The 16,546-nt window shown below is 47.9% G+C and overlaps 1 protein-coding gene and 1 long non-coding RNA gene across 2 annotated transcripts in view; one reads left to right on the forward strand and one right to left on the reverse strand.

Annotated features, from left to right (window-relative positions):
• The window catches only part of Usp42 (ubiquitin specific peptidase 42), a 49,429-nt gene extending 38,833 nt beyond the window's left edge, over positions 1-10,596 (reverse strand). Inside the window, exons 1-4 of the mRNA XM_006504754.4 lie at positions 10,578-10,596; positions 6,532-6,688; positions 5,419-5,580; positions 4,053-4,214 (exon numbers count right to left, since the gene is read on the reverse strand). The gene's annotated coding sequence lies outside the window, so the exon portion shown is untranslated. The remainder of the gene's footprint in view (positions 1-4,052; positions 4,215-5,418; positions 5,581-6,531; positions 6,689-10,577) is intronic.
• On the forward strand, positions 9,197-15,785 carry D130017N08Rik (RIKEN cDNA D130017N08 gene). The gene is made up of 2 exons (NR_015486.2): positions 9,197-9,632; positions 14,517-15,785. It is a non-coding gene; the product is annotated as an RIKEN cDNA D130017N08 gene (long non-coding RNA).
• The last annotated feature ends 761 nt before the right edge of the window (positions 15,786-16,546 follow it).

Raw genomic sequence — 16,546 nt, forward strand, 5'->3', positions numbered from 1 at the left:
TGCTTTTTAATAACTGAGAGTTAAGTGGGGAATAAACTCAACGGGTACAGTATTATCTTATAATACAGAAAGTCACGAGTCCTCTCCCCAACATTAAATATAAAGGGCACAAATTCCATCAAGCCTATCATCTTAGCATTCCTGAAACTGGGGAGCCTGGATCTGGGTTCAGTGTCACCCTAGTGACATACTGAGATCCTGGCCACCCTATATGGCTACGTGATACGATGAAATTCCATTAAACACTCTCCATAAGAATCTGAGGGAAGAGTGTGTGTGTGTGTGTGTGTGTTTGTGTGTGTGTGTGTTTGTGTGAGACTTATGTCACCTCAGGTGTTGGTTCTCACTGTCCCCCTTTTTGACATAAAATCTCTTGATCTCTGCTGCATACCAGGATTCCTGACTCTGCAGAGTCCCTCAATTTCTGTTGGTGCCCTTACCGTGGGCAGCTGGAGTGCAGGTATGTGCTGGCCACTGGACTTTCCCCTGTTTTCTTGGGACTCAAACCAAGGCTTACACTTGTGGCCAAGCACTTTGCCCATTAAGCTGTTTCCCCTGGTGCTCGGTCTTCCCTCCTTTTGAGAATCCAGGCTAGCACTTCCTGTTTCTCCTAAGTGGGCCTCAACTTAATGACTCTCCTGCCTGAGTGTCTGGACAATTCAGGTAGAGGTTCACACACTGCTGTTGGCCCTCAGTCTTCTCTTCTACCACTTTGTCCAATCTGAGATCTCCCGCAGCTCTGCCCTGATTGAGTGACATCTGTCATTGTGTAACCACCTTCTTTCCAGGCCTCCTTCATGTCCACACCTGTGGCTGTAAAGTCTGATATCTGCAGTTTGAATACCCTTCTGGCTTCTAGAAAAGGTATTGGGAGGGTATGAGCTAAGAGATAAGCAGGAAGTCTGATTTACATCCAGACATAAGGAAGTAACTTGGGAGGCTTGAAGAATCCTCTTACTGCTGCCAGGGAGCTCCTCCTGGTGGGAGGCCAGAGAGGTCAGTCATGGGCCTGACCCCAAGGGTCAGAGGTCCTGGGACCTGCTGACCTAGGTCCTTACTGGCCAAGCACACCAATGGGCCTCCTTGGAACAAAAACGTGAGACTGTTATTGAAAACTATGTTTGTATTTGGGGATAGTGAGACGGCTCAGAAGATGAAGGCTTTCGTAACAGTGTAACCACTTAAATGGACCACCCAGCTCCCTGAGCCCTCATGGTAGCAGGAAAGCACTGACAACTCCAAGTTGATCTCAGATCTACCTAGGTGGGTCACAGTGCCGGCTTGGGTGCACACAATCAATGTAACACAAAACTGTTTTCAAGAAAAGCTGTTAAATAAACTCTGTGCAGTGCTAGCCTAGCCCAACCCTGCATAAAGGGCACACAGTAGGCCTGTGATCTTAGCTTCCAGAAGGGAAGGCGGCTGGGTCTAGAGTTCAGGAGTCATCTGTGGCCACACAGTGGGTCCCTGACCACGCCACACAGCTATGTGAGGCTCTGAAATGCCATTTAAAGGCTCTCCTCGGACTGTGTTCATCCTTTTTGTTCTTTGTGCCTGTGCTAAGTTGGGGGTCACTTGTCATGCCATGAGTGTGGAGGTCACAGCTCCCTGGTGCTGGCCCTCACCTTCGACCTTTCCTTGTGCTAGGTCTCTGTTTCTCTGCTGTGTTGACCAGTTCAGATGCACTGAATGCTTCCGGATAGCCATAGAGGAGCTGCCTCCTCAGCTCTTACATGCCTTCCTGGGACTCAAACCCGGGTCCTCATGCTTGTTTGTTTGTTTGTTTTTGAGACAGGGTTTTTCTGTGTAGCCCTGGCTGTCCTGGAACTCACTCTGTAGACCAGGCTGGCCTCGAACTCAGAAATCCGCCTGCCTCTGTCTCCCAAATTCTGGGATTAAAGGCGTGCGCCACCACTGCCCGGCGGCGGCGGCATGCTTGTTTAGTAAGCACTTTACCCATGGAACCATGTCCTCGGCCCTCCTGGTTCACATTCTTTAGAGGCTTGGACAGCCTGGAATGCCCTTTATTTCCTAGGCTGACTTCTACCTGACAGTCCCTTCTCTGAGGTCCCTGACGGTGGAGATTACAGCTCCACGATGGGATATGCTGCTTTAGGCTTTCATCCCTGTCTTCTGCCAGTTTTTGCACTCTGAGACTTCCATGCAACCCTGCCTGCCATGGAGCAACCCCCTCACGGGTAGGATCTGTGGCACTAGAACCATCTTCCAAGATTCCTTTGGGTGTCCTGCAGTAAGAACTTTGCCACACCACTTGCAGCATCTTTGTATATTTCAAGGTTGCTAGAACAGGGAGGTGGGGGGTGGGGGTGGGGGGGGCTGTAAGGAAAGAAAATAAGCCAAGGGTCTAGCTTACCTCAGGAAATAGGAAGAGTAACTTGGGAAGCTGGGAGATATCTCCTGCTGCAGGGGAATGCCAGTGGGTGCGAGGTGGGTGGGTAAGGGCTGAACCTAGAGGGTCAGGGGAGTTGGGACCAGAACACTGAGGTACTTATAGGCTGAGCACACCAATGAGCCTCCTAAGAGGAAAATGAAGGATTGTCATTAAGGGAGAGTTGGTGAGATGGCTCAGCAGTTAAGACCAATGGCTGCTCTTGCAGAGGACCCAGGTTTCATTCCGAGCAGCCATACAGTGGCTCACACCTGCCTGTAACAGGGGATCTGGTTTCCTGTTCTAAATTCCACAGGGACCAGGCAGGGACATGTCTAATGAGCAGTAAGATGCATACAAAATATCCATACAAATAAATAATGATTTTTTTAAAAAGAAAAGATATTAGGGTTTGGCGAGATTCTCAGCATATAAAGCTTTCTGCCTATGTGCCTGACCACTCAAGTTTGATCTGTGGACGCACACAATACAAAGAAATAACTGATAACATTGAGGTCGTCTTTCTCTCATACCTGAGTGTGCTAAGCAGACAGGACATAAAAACAATCAACCCATAAAGGATTAGGGGAGAAAGGGGGTATTGGCTCTGGGGGATAAACTCAGTTGGCAGAGCGCTAACCTGCCATGCCCAAAGTGACGAGGTCCTACCTAGTGTGGCATAAAGCACATGCAGTGATTCAGGGGGGAAGCCTCGCCATTCCTGAAGGTGGGGGAGCAGGATGAGGGGTCAGTGCCCTCCTTGGAGACATGGCGACCCGTTAAGCACCCTACATGGCTACATGAAATCAGGAAAAGACACTAAAGGCTCACCCTTGGAATAGTCTCTTATCCTGGTAGTTTGTAAATTTGTGCCCTTTTATGTGTGTCACTGTGGGTCCCATTGGGTCCACAGGTATGTGTGTGTTCTATGTGTATGTGTGAGATAGTAAGGAAAGTGGATGAGAGAGAGAGACAGAGGCAGAAACACATTATATGCAATCCATGACCTTGGCCTGCATAGAAGGCCACAGGACACTCAGATGTGGGTCCTCACCTTCAACCTTCTGGGAGGTAGGGTCTCGAGTCATCTTCTGCCCAGGGCTGGCTAGCTAGTCCAGTAACTTAAAAATTCCCACCTAATTCTTTCTACCATCTCACCAAAGGTATGATAGAATCTGGACTAGTTACACTTCAGGTTTTACTTGGGTTCTTGGATGCAAACACCGGACCTTATGCTCACTGGACAAGCCTCAAGCCATCTCACCAGAGTACTCTAGACCCCTGTTTTGAGTGTAAAGTGTCCCCTGGACCATCCTATATTTCCCAGGATGAACAGGGATGTCTTCATGCCCCTCCTTAGCCTGTTGTGTACTGGGGTTTCCACACTCACACCATTGCATGCTACTGCTCCTGCTCATCCTTGTGTTTTCCCACATGACGTCATCACAGGCTCCCCATTGGCCCACCTGTGATGGGCTATCCTCTTTCTAGGTGGGACATGAGACATACGAGCATGCTCCATTCAAGGCTGCTTCAGGCCCCACTCAGGCTGTAGGGCCTTTACCTTTCTACATCCTACATCCTCACTCTCAGCACCCTGCAGGCATCTGAGAAAGGGGCTAGAGGACCACAGGACAAAAGGTAAGCCAACTGTCTAACTCACCTCAAGAAATAGGGGGAGTAACTTGGGAGGCTTGGAGAAGTCTCCGGCAGGGGAGCTCTCCAATGGGTGTGGGGAGGGAGGTACTGGACTTGATCCAGAGTGCCAGTGGTCTTCAGACCTGATGTCCTCGGTCTCTAGTGGACAGGCACACCAATGGGCCTCCTAGGAGCAAAGATGAAGGACTGTCATTAAGAAAGGACTTTAAGAGTGAGTGAGTGAGTGGTTCAGTTGATAAAGGCTTTTGCTTCCAGTCCAAGTACTAGTGTGAACTATGATTTCCCTCAAGACCCTCAAGGGAGCAGACAGCTGACACCCACAAGTTGTCCTAAGACCCACCCACATTTGTGCTGTTACACAGTTGCTGGGTTCACACCTCAAACAATCCATGGGATACAAATAACTTTAATAAGAGAAGCCATAGTGTTAGCAGGGAACACCTTTAGTCGGCAGATTGCTAGTCTAGCACGCAGAAGCCATTGGTTCCCTGCTCAGTAACTGAGCAGCACAAGCCTGTGATCCTGGCACTCCCAAAGGTGACAGCAGAGGTCACAGCAGTTTGAAGTTCTCCATGGAGACACAGCGAGGCCCTGGCAGCCCCACATGTTTCCATGAAGCCTAGAGGGGCCACTAATGGCTATCCCTCAGAATCTCCACTCATTCTGCTTCACGTCATTAGTTGTTCTTCTGTGTGTCTCCACACATGAAGACTCATGCACACTCAACTCCCATGAGAATCTGGAGGACAGTGGGCGGGCGTCATAGGATGCGATTCCTCCCTTGCTCCCTTTACTCTGTGGAGTCCTCCCAGCTGTCCTGGGAGCTCCTAGACTTTTTCCATTTCTGCCTCCCAGGTGGACAGAGAGAGGGGTAGGGACTATCATTTTGCCTGTGTTCCTAGAATTCAAATTTGGATCTTCATGCTAGCTGGGAGTTGGCTTGCCCATTAAAGCCATCTCCACAGTACTCTCTTTCTCCTTCATTGCTAGGAGTCCAGGCAAGCACCAGATTTTGTGTTTCCCAGGCAAGCATATAAATAGTAAGGCAATGTCTAAATAGTAAATCTCTATTGGGATATCACACCCCACCACCTTCAACTACATGTTCTCTTGGCCACCATTCTTGGCTTTTACAACTCTTGACCCATCCAAGTCTTTTCCCTCCTGCCCCTCCAAGAACCACTGCTTCTGCTTATGGGATCTGTAAGTGTGGAGCCATCTTCCTTCCAAGGTGTCTCTGGACCCCCTGGGGCTGAAAGGTCTTTACCACCCTACCTCCATCTGCAACTGCACCTGCAAAATCCTTCAGTGTCTAGGGAAGGAGTTGGAGTGGGGCATGAAACAGATGATAACCCAAGTATCCCACTCACCTCAAGAAACAGAGGAGTAACTTGGGAGGTGAGTAGAAGTCTCCTCCTGCCGGGGAGCTCCAGTGAGGGGTGGGGTGGGAATGGACTTGACCCAGAGGGTCAGAGGTCCTAAGACCTGACGGCCTAGGCCTAGGCCTAGGCCGGGGCAAACCCACGAGCCTCCTAGGAGAAAGATTCAGGGTTGTCACCAACATGATATATTGGTCCGGTAGATTGTCACTAAGTTTGGGCTTTTACCACCACATTTTGCCATTCTTCTGATTCTTAAGAACCTTATGGTGCAATGTGCGGTTCCCACTCAGTGGGGGTGACCACACAGCTGCCTCGTCTCATGCTAGCACACCCTTCCTACCCCCAACATACACAATATTTTAAAATGCTTTTATGAAATGAAGGGCATCGTGACAACGTTAAGGTCGGTTGATTAAGTGCTGCACAGCATGGTGTGGGCCATTTATTCCTTCCCAGCCTTGCATATGGGGCACCCAGAGCTTACTTATGTGAGTCTCGCTCTCCCAGAGACGGAGGCAGTTAATCACTAGTTTAATGTTAACACAGTGACTTTAATAATCCTGACTACATGGGACTATGAAATGTCACTAGAAGCTCTCCATCAGAATCTCATCTCATTTCCATACTCTGTGTGGTGACAAACACATGCCCTGGCTTGTCTTAATGGATGCAATAGGATGTAGCTGGGATGGTCCCCACCGACTAACTTTTCTGAAACAAAGTCTCTCCTGCAATATGTGATTTAGGCTAGATGCATACAGGCCTCCTCATAGACTTCCTTCTCTACTACTGCACCATAGAATTGCTGGCCCGTGGTACTCCCTCGGTTTTCAAATGTGCTCTGGGTACTCAGACTCTGCATCCTCGAGCTGGTTGATTCAACCTGAGATTCCCTGTCTGCCAGGTGGCCCCTCCCCCTTTGGCCCCTCCCCCTTTCTGTAGCTATGACTATCTAACCATCTCCCCAGTGTGCTTTGTCTCCTCTCCTGCTGATGTGAGGTCTTTACCTCCCACTTCTTGCCATTTGTGTGTGTAGTGTGCGTGCAGAAGTATCTACGTGCGGGAGTCTAGTACATGTGTTAAGCCAAGTGTGTAACTCACCTCAAGCTATAGATGAAGGTAACGTGGAGGCTCTGGAGAAATCTACTGCAGGGGAGAGCTTCTTGGCAGGGTCCAGTAATGGACTTAACCACAAGGGTCAGAGGTCCCGGGACCTGACAATACTGGTTCCTACTGTCCGCACACACCAACAAGACAACTAGGGACAAATATTTGAAAACTCATTAACTATCTTAAATCAGTCAGTCACATCACCCATTTTGATTTTTAAAGTCATAATTTTTGTGTTCATGCATATGTATGTCTGCACACATGCCACAGTACACATATGGAGGTCAGAAGACAACTTGCAAAGGTTGTTTTTGCCCTTTTACCATGTGGGTCCTGGGACTCCCAACTCAGGTGATCAGGCAAGGCAGCCAGCACCATGACCCACTGCCATCTCTCTGGTCCTCTCGTCCAGTTTGCGTACACTCATTTGCACGTGTGTACTGCAATCAGTGTAGAACACTTTGTCCTTCCTTTCTCTCCACCTTACTTTTCTAAGAGGTCTGCTCACTAAATCTGAGGCTCGCTAGCTATTTTGGCTGTGCTGCCTTTGTCCCTCTGTATCTCCGAGCATGTGTGCCCATGCCTGGCCGCGCTGGCTTTTACATGGGCACTGGAGACTTGATCTCATGTCCTCTTACTTGTGCTGTGATTGCTCTTATTGAGCGAGCCATCTCCCCAGCCCCCAAACCTAGCATCACAGAAATATTCTACAGGACCCCATTTCTTCCCAGCACTCTTGGAGGTGCTAGCTCGTGCGTCTGATTTGCAAGGCTATCTTCTGCTCCTGTGTCGCTGGTCTCACCCTCCCTTGGTTTATGTAATTATCAAGCCATACGGTCCTAACGAGACTATTGTAGTTGTCCTTTTACTTTTCATGTTGTAGCTTCTAGGTTTAGTTGATCACAATCAAATAATGAGTGTCAGTCCGTGTGCCTGGGGATGAAAGGCTTTTCTCGGTTGATGGGATTGCTTGTGTAAAAGTAGATGTAAAAGTAGGAGGCCTCTGTTGGTATCTTCTGTTGGGTGTCATTGGACAAAAATTATATATCTATGAAAAATATATTTATAATCTCTCATAGTTTTGCAAGTGTGTACATCCAGTCCTTGGGAGATGCACACCAGAGGATGAAGAGTTCAAGTTTCTGTCCGCTACAGGCCAGCCTAGGATGCATGACACCCTTTTCAAAAGCGCCAACAGAGGAAGGCATTTCTGTTGAGTGGGAGCTGCCAGTCAAGCGCACCCTCATTGCTGAGGTGGTGCATCTCTCAGGGCAGCTCGCATGCCGTCCACACTGCAGTCATGGTGAGGACCCCACAGCAGCTGCACTGCAAGCATGGCTGAAGACCTGCCATGGTTACAGCCGGTCTAGACCACCGGCCTTAGAAAGCAGCATTCCTAAACAAGACAGAATAAAGGAAACTCTACAGGCCCCTGAAGCCATTTCACAGGGGCCAGGGGAGGATGCTACCCCTGCCCAACTCTCCCTGAAGGCCTTTGGTACAAACTCGATCCTTCATTTGCATTATGGACAATGTCATGATGGCTGTAATACTCTCGCTACACATACCCTTTTCGACCCAAAGCCGTTTGTCTCAGCTTTCTCAGACAGGGCTTCACGTAGCCCTTACCTAATTGTGTAATTACCTCCTCCTCACCCTGTCTTTATTTCCCATATGTCCAGATTACAAATATTGATACCTCACTAGGTTTGACTACAATTTAGAAGCAGTAAGCCATTGCCATCTTTTTACATTAGGCCCATAAATCTTTTGCTATATTTAGGTTTTTGAAATAAGTATGGCAGGCCTGAGGTGGTGATATGAAGAGTAGACTCCAGGTTAGGGTCAGGGCCTGAAACCATAAGCCTGTGACTCTCAGGACTTAAATAGTCCAGCCTAGCTCCTGTTTTGAACTTGGAGGCCCAGGTCAACTAGTCAATAGCCTACCAGCGCCTCCTCACTGCTCAGCATTTCCCCTCTCCTTGGTCTCTCTTCTCCTTTCCTCCCTCCCTCTTTCTATACATACATTGAATGTAGCCCAGGCTCTCACCAAATGGTCTATACACCTCAGGATGATATATAACTCCTAACACACTTGCTTCTACTCCTAAGTGCTGGGATTAATGACATGGGCCACCACACCAGACTCCTTACTCATGATGTCTGAGTAAGACAAAAGAACCAAACCCGGGTGGCTCTTAAATATATATTACATGGATGTATAGTGTTTGGGAGTATAAGGTAGGAGGCCATTGTGGACACGGAGCTTACTTTTGGTCACAGCAGAATGACTGAAATTAGGTGTCATGGTCAAAGGGGATTAGGTTCTCTGAAAGACAGTTTGTAAAGGCGGCAGGAGGGCCACACAGTCGAATGCGACCCTTGGCTGCCGCTCCCAAAACGCCACCACTAAAGTCTTCCAGCCAGTTTTTGCCCATGTGGGACCAACCCATTCTTCCCTACCGGAAGTGGAAGGGGGCGGAGCCGGCGGAAGTTCTATCTCCACCAGGCGCAAGAGGCCAATGTGTAACTTCCTCCCGGGGAGGGGACACTTCCAGTTACTGCGCCCCAACCTAACCCTACGGGTGCCGAGCGCGGCCAGCGCAGTGCGCCTGCGAGCTGTCCCTGCATCCCGCGCGCAGTGGGCGTTACTAACGGACAGCACCGGCCTCTGGGAGTTCAGATACAGTGATGCTTCAGAAACTGTGGACCCTCGGACCCAGCCCCTGTTAATGTTGAAGGACCAGGAAATATGAATCTAGGTAGCAGCTGAGGCTCTAGCTAAGGACCATGCAAAGCGTGTTGGAGAATGTGTTTCCAGCTCACCTAAGTAAAAAAAAAAAGACTACCCGACCCGACCGCACAGATTCGCAGTCGAGTTGAAATCGATCTGAAAAAAAGAATTGGTGCGCGTTAATTTAAACAAATCTCCTAAGATCCAAGGCTACAGGATCCGAGCTCACCAAAGATCACAACACGGGGTATGAGTTCCCGAGAGCCTGCTGTAAATACGCCAGCTATTTAATCTCACTTGGAACCTGCAAGTTAGGTAACATCCAGATCTCCTTCCCAAATGAAGGGCCGTGGCACAGGTTAAGTAAAACTTCATCCTTATTCACCAGTGTGTGCATGTGCGTGTGCGTGGAGATAGTTTTCTCAACCCCTGCCAAAAATGACATTATTTTAGGACCCACTGTTATAATGGTACTAAAAATATTAGGGTAACTTTTTTTCTCATTTATTTTTGAGATGAGGTCTTGCTGTGAACAGCCCATACACTTGTGCTAATCTTGTCTCTGCCTTACAATGCTGCAATTACAGGGCCTGACATCATGTCCAGCCTTTGTTTTTTTTCAGACTGGGTGTGCTTTAGCTCAGCTGTCTGTAAACTTGGGCTGTAGCTGGGGTTTGCCTTGGCACCCCCTACCTGCCTCTCATCCTGCATAAGTGCTGGGAATTACAGCACTGTGCTACTGGCTAGGCGTTTGTTAAAGCTTTGTCAGAAGCTTTGTGTACTTTCTTGAAAAGGTTTTTTGTTTTTTAAAGCAATGTAATAATATATCCTTTGCCTCTTGTACTGACATTGAGGCCTCAAAGCCAAAAGGATTGAAATTGGAGCAACCCTCTCATGTTGGCGGTTAATTGTGGAAATCGCCATGTAAGATGTCTTAGTTGACCCAAGGAATTCAGTGAGGATTCCTTAGCCATTCGCCTTGGAGGAAGTGAAGAAGGCAAGCCAGATGTGGTACGCTCCTGTAATCCCAGCACCTGGGAGACTGAGGCAGAAGGATCGCTGACTGAGAGGCTAGCCTAGATGACACTGTGTGTTCTAGACCAGCCTGGGCAAGAGAGTGATACCTTGTGCCAGAAAACTGAAAAGCGGAAAAATATTTTAAAAAGAACCACAGCAGAAGTGGCTGGGGTGTCGCTCAGTCGTGCTTTGCTTGTCTAGGTCAGGCAAGGCCCTGGGTCGGACCCCCAGCATCACACCAAGTCGAGAGGAGGAGGAGAGAGAGAGCAAAAGTAGGTGTGCTCACCTGCTGAGTCAGCCGAGTCTGCACGCTAACTGTCACTGTGTAGGTGAGGACCTACCAAGTGAGGGTTCTAATCTCGATGACATCACAAGTGTTGCCTGGCACCAAGTAAACAAAAGTTTTCCTGGCCAGTTCTCACCCCAGCCTGATGCCTGAGACATAGTTGAACTTGTTTATTAATTCCTCCTGTGTCACAAATTACCCCTTAACAAATACTTTAGAGTCTCTGACAGTCCAAATATCAGTGTGATTTTATTTTTCTTCCCTTAAAAACAGATGAGAGGGTCAAGATATCTACTCTGGTGTCTCGAACGTATCTTACAGGCATGTAATGTTCATTCTGTGGTCTTGAACACACAGACCAATCTCAACAGAGCACAAGGAAAGTTGGCGAGGGTGTGGCAGCCAGAAGTAACTCTTGGTAGGCACCATTGTGAAGGCTAGCAACTGCCATTTTTCAAAGTCTAATTTAAAGCACACTCATCCCCCTCTCCCTCAGACCAGGCAGGGCTCCCAAGTCTGCCTATCTAGTGCTGGGATTATAGGTATGTCCCAAGATGCCCACCATCCCTGATCCTCGTAATTTTGGGAGGCCGGCTGTCATGCAGCCCAGCGGGCCTCACTGTTGGCTATGCAGTCCTTGGTAACCTCAAACTTGAGGTAGTTCCCCTACCTTACCTCCCAGGTATATATGTATTACGGAGATGAGCCACTCTGCATGGCTAGCTACTTTTTAGCCAGGCTTTGCCCAAAGTCTGGCACCTGACAGTTTTGTGATCCTATATTAAAACAAACAAACAAAAAAAATAAGTCTTTATAACAATGTGTTTGCCTCTTGACATTGAGACCTCAAGACTGAAAGGATTGGCAGTTAACTGTGGAAATCATCACGCAAGATGTCTTAGTTGAACCAAGGGATGGGAGGAGTTGGTTTCAGTGAGGATCCTTTTGGGGAAGTGAAGAAGGCAAGCTGGATGTGGTGGTACACTGCTGTAATCAGTATGACCCAGCACTTGGGAGACTGAGGCGGAAGGAGCACTGACTTAGAGGCTAGCCTGGACTATGCTGTGTGTTCTAGACCAGCCTGGGCTGTCACAGCATAGGCCGTAGTCTGTAAGCTAATCTTGATGGCCTCACAAGCACTTCTTGGTAGCTAGTCAAATCAACCAAAGTCTTACTGGCCAGTCTTCCCCTAATATGGCATTTTAGTTTAATTCATCTATTCCTTCTTCCTATGTCATAAATTACCCCTAAACAAATACTTGAGTTTTTAAAAGGTCAAGATCTGTGTGCATTGGTGGGTTCCGCCCCCAACCTTAAAACAGAGATGAGAGGTGACAAGGTGATTGCCATCTTAAAGTCGTGTGATACTCTTTGACGGACTACTCTCACTAGGGTGAAAGGGAACTTCGCAAGAGGATGGAAGCCAAAAGGAAATTACTCTCTCTCGTTAGCAATTACTAAATATCTACAAAGTGCTCTGAGCTGTTAAAGAAATGAAGGAGTGTAAATGTGATACCGTGTATATACTTACATATGTTTATTGGTCTTAACTCTCTGCTTCCAAGTAAATGCAGTTTTATGAGTGGTACTAACCATGCATAGCAGTTAGTTAGTGGTACTACCCATGCAGAGCAGTTAGTTAGTGGTACTACCCATGCAGAGCAGTTAGTTAGTGGTACTACCCATGCAGAGCAGTCAGTTAGTGGTACTACCCATGCAGAGCAGTCAGTTAGCAACCTTATTGAAATATCCAGGCAATCATGACTGTAGTCGAGACTTGAGTTTCCTTTTGGCACTGCTGACTTGTAGTGATTTATAGAGCTGAGCTCGTGATTAAGTGGTCAAAGCCAGGGCCTCCTGCATGCTAGGCAAGTCCTATACCACTTAGCCACGCCTCTAGCCTGAGAGGGCTGATCTTAAGTCTACAGGGATGTAGATAGAAGGACCCATATTAAGGTGTAGTTGTTAGAGGAGACTGTAGACAATCAATAAGCACAAACATAAGAGAGAGAGAGACAGAGACAGAGATTACAGATTGGCATTGCTTTAGAGTTTGCCCTTACTGTGTCATGAAGGAAACCTACATTTTACATATGATCCTGATGTAGAAGGTAGGTGTTAGCCAGTTGCAGTGGATCTCCGTGGCACTCAGTGACTTGTGGATTAGGTAATCACTGTACTGAGCTAGACACACAGCCATCCAGTGCAGTTTTCATTGGAATTTCTCAGATGGCTAATGATGTTTTCTTGTTTTTTGTTTTTGTTTTTGTTTTTTGAGACAGGGTTTCTTTGTATAGCCCTGGCTGTCCTGGAACTCACTTTGTAGACCAGGCTGGCCTCAAACTCAGAAATCCACCTGCCTCTGCCTCCCGAGTGCTGGGATTTAAAGGCGTGCACCACCACCGCCCGGCATGATGTTTCCAAGTACATTGGTTATCTGTATCTTTTCAGACCTGGCTGGGCAATTCATTAGCACACTCATGGACTGGGTTGGGTGTTTGAATTAGGTGTGTATATTGTAGCTCTAAATCCCTGGCTCGGGTGAGAGTCCCCACAGAGATCCTCTCCAGTGGGCAACAAGCTGTCTTCACCCAGATGCAGCTCTTGGTATAGAGAAGCCTATAGTTTTATGCCATCCTATTAGTTGCTAGCAGTATGCGAGTGAGTGAGGTTCTTTTCGGGAAGTCCTTGTCTATGTCTCAGAGTCCGTGTCCTACTTCCTGACAGTGGCAGAGCTCATCTTCCATTAGGCTCTTTGATCACCAGGGAGAGACGATACAGGCCCAGTTTCACTCATCTACACTCATCTACACAGTTTCACTCGCCAACACTGTTGAAAGAGACCATCTTTTCTCCAGTGTATATTTAGGAACCTTTGCCGACAATCAGGTGACTGGTTGTGTAGTTTCTATCCGGGTCTCCATCCCAGTCTGTTATCTCAGTGTCCATCTGGCGCAGGTGCCATGCTGTTAGTTATGGTGGCTTCGAAAGATAACCTGAAATATGGCCAGAGCTCCAGCATTGTTCTCTTTGCCCAGTACTGTCTTGGTGCCTAGGGTGATTTTATTTATTTTTATTATTTATTGGCAGTCCATGTCAGCCTGGAACTTGCAGGCAAGGATGACTTTGCTCTCCAGACCCCCTGCTGCTGTCACCTGAGTGCTAAGATTTCGGGAGTGCATCACCCTACCTGGATAATGTGGCACTGGGGATCGACCCAGGGCTTCCCCGCATAGAGGTCAAAGCACACTACCAACTAAGCCACACAGGTGTACTCCTCATTTTTTGAGACAGGGTCTCATAGCCTGGAATTAGCCACAGCTGGCCTTGCTCTCAGCAGGCCCCATGCTCCAAGTGTACCACATCTGACTTTTTAAAAGTGTTTTAAAGAAAAAGTATCTCATTCTGTTCCAAATCTCTCAGCTCAAGTGATCCTCCTGCCTCAGCCTCCTGAGCAGCTGGGAGTGCAGGATCGCCCAGCTTTTTGATAACTGAAGTGAGAGCTGGAAGGAAGCCTTTGAGGTTGACTGTCCCCTGTGCCGGTTCCTCTACCTCCTCCTCATGGATCCTGCATGCTAGTTAAGGCAGGCAGAGGGCATGGTGCTGATACTATTTGAAGCAGAGTCTCAATCCATAACTCAGGGTGGCCTCAAACTTGAAATCCTAGCTTAATATGTGGTATCTCAAGTCTGAAATCCCAGCACTTAGGCAAGAGGGTTTTATTATACTTGAGGCCACAGCCTATGGCTTACATAGTGACTTCTATCCTGTCTGGACTAAGACTATGAGACATTACCTGAAGGTACAACAGATAAACTAATGATCTCGTGATCTCCTAGACGGAGCCTTCCACATACTAGTATTATAGGCAAACACTAAACTGCATACCCAGCTAACTTTTATTAACAAATTTCTCTTTTTGTTTTTTGTTTTTTTTAGGTGTCCTTGGATGACCTGAAACTCACATGGACAGGCCTGGCTTTGGACTCCTGGACAGACAGACATACTGCCTCAGCTTCCAGAGTGTTGGGATGATAGGCATGTGCTACCATGCAGAGCTCTGCTTTGTATTTTGAGACAGGGTCTCACTTTGTAACCCATCTTGAGTTACAGCAAGCCTCCTGCCCTGGCCTCTAGAGTGCTGGGTTTTCAGGTGTATATAACCACACTCAGTTTACTTTCTGTATGTTAGGATGGTTTGGTATTTCCCAAAGTTTGAAGGCTTGGGGGAAGTTTATGCTCTTAGGGTAAGTCATTGTTTGGAGCCTCAAAACGTTCTCTACCAGGGGCGTGGCTATCTTGAACAAACTAACCAGTCCTGAGTCTGTATTCCTGACAACTTCCTGATTTAAGTCTCACACTCAAACCATTTTTTCTCTTCTCCTAACTCACCCAGAGCCAGGTATCAGGCGACAAGCCACCACTTGTGTATCCAAACCCTCTGAACTGTTCCAGTTTGCCATTGTTTGCCTGCCCAAGTTTTCCTCTCCCTTAGGAATGGCAGCAAAGGCTCCACCTCAGACTTACCTCCACATTCTGCGTCTTTGTTTTAAGAGCTTGGGCTACTCTGCAACTTTCCACGTAGCCTACTGACCTTGAACTTGTGATTCTCCTGCGTCAGGCTCCTGAGTGCTGAGATTGCACGTGCACATCTGCACACTGAGCCTCCTCCCATCAACCTGTGTTCTACTGCATCAGACAGACTTGGTGCTCACCCTTGGCCCTGCCTAGCCATGGGGCACCCCCTTCTCTGGGTAGGATCTGTGGCAGTAGAACCATCTCCCAAGTTTCCTTCTGGTCCCCTCCCAGGGCTATTACCATCCCACCTTCAATCCCATCCTTAGCAAGTACAGGTGTCTAGGAAAGTGGCATGAGGACACACAGATGATAAGCCAAAAGTCTTAACTCACCTCAAGAAATAGATGAAAGAAACTCGGAGACTATTGGGAATTCTCCTCTTTGAGTTATGATCCTCTTAGTGGAGGATGGGGGCGGGGGGCTGGCAACAGACTTGACCACAGGAGTCAGAGGTTCTAGGACCTGGTGACTTAGTTACTATCTGTCACACCAATAGGCCTTCTAGAAAAAAAGATAAGGGGTTGTTATTTAAAAAGGATACAAGGGGCCAGAAGGATGGCTCAGTGGGTAAACTGTGATGACTCAAGTTCTGTCCCCAGGACCCATACGTTAGAACAAGTTGACTCCTCCATGTGTCCTCTGATCTCCATGTGCACTGAGGCTTGCACACCCTCTGCCAGCACACAGAAAAGAACGTGATAAAACATTCATAGAAAAGGCATTAGGACCGAGGAACAAAAAGCAACTGCAGAGTGCTACCAGTCTAGTGTGCAGAAAACGATGCCTTCCTTCTGCCAGAACACATAAAGGCAGCCCAGGCTCAGTCCTGCACTCCTGAGGGTGGGGTAGCTGGACCAGGAGTTTTCTTCTCTGGGGACATAGTCCTTTGTTTGTTTGTTTGGGTTTTTGTTTTGTTTTGTTTTGTTTTTTCAAGACAGGGTTTCTCTGTGTAGCCCTGGCTGTCCTGGAACTCACTCCGTAGACCAGGCTGGCCTCGAACTCAGAAATCCGCCTGCCTCTGCCTCCCGAGTGCTGGGATTAAAGGTGTGCGCCACCACACCTGGCTTATAGTGAGTCCTTTGTTATATCCTACATGGTTACATGGGACCACGAAATGCAATCTCTCTTTCTGAATCTGAATGTCTGCTCATTCTCATTCTTTTTAATCTCTCTCTCTCTCTCTCTCTCTCTCTCTCTCTGTCTGTCTCTCTCTCTCGTGTGTGTGTGTGTGTGTGTGTGTGTATGTGTGTGTATGTGTGTGTGTCTGTCCAATACCTGACATGGTGGATAGATGGTAGGCCACAGGGCCTCACTGAGCATCAGATCTTAGTTTTGACCTTTCTTGAGGTAGGGTCTCTTGTTGTCCTTTGCATATGCCAGGCTAGCTGATC

This window comes from Mus musculus, chromosome 5 (assembly GCF_000001635.26).
Source record: "Mus musculus strain C57BL/6J chromosome 5, GRCm38.p6 C57BL/6J".
In the NCBI taxonomy this organism is placed as follows: domain Eukaryota; kingdom Metazoa; phylum Chordata; class Mammalia; order Rodentia; family Muridae; genus Mus; species Mus musculus.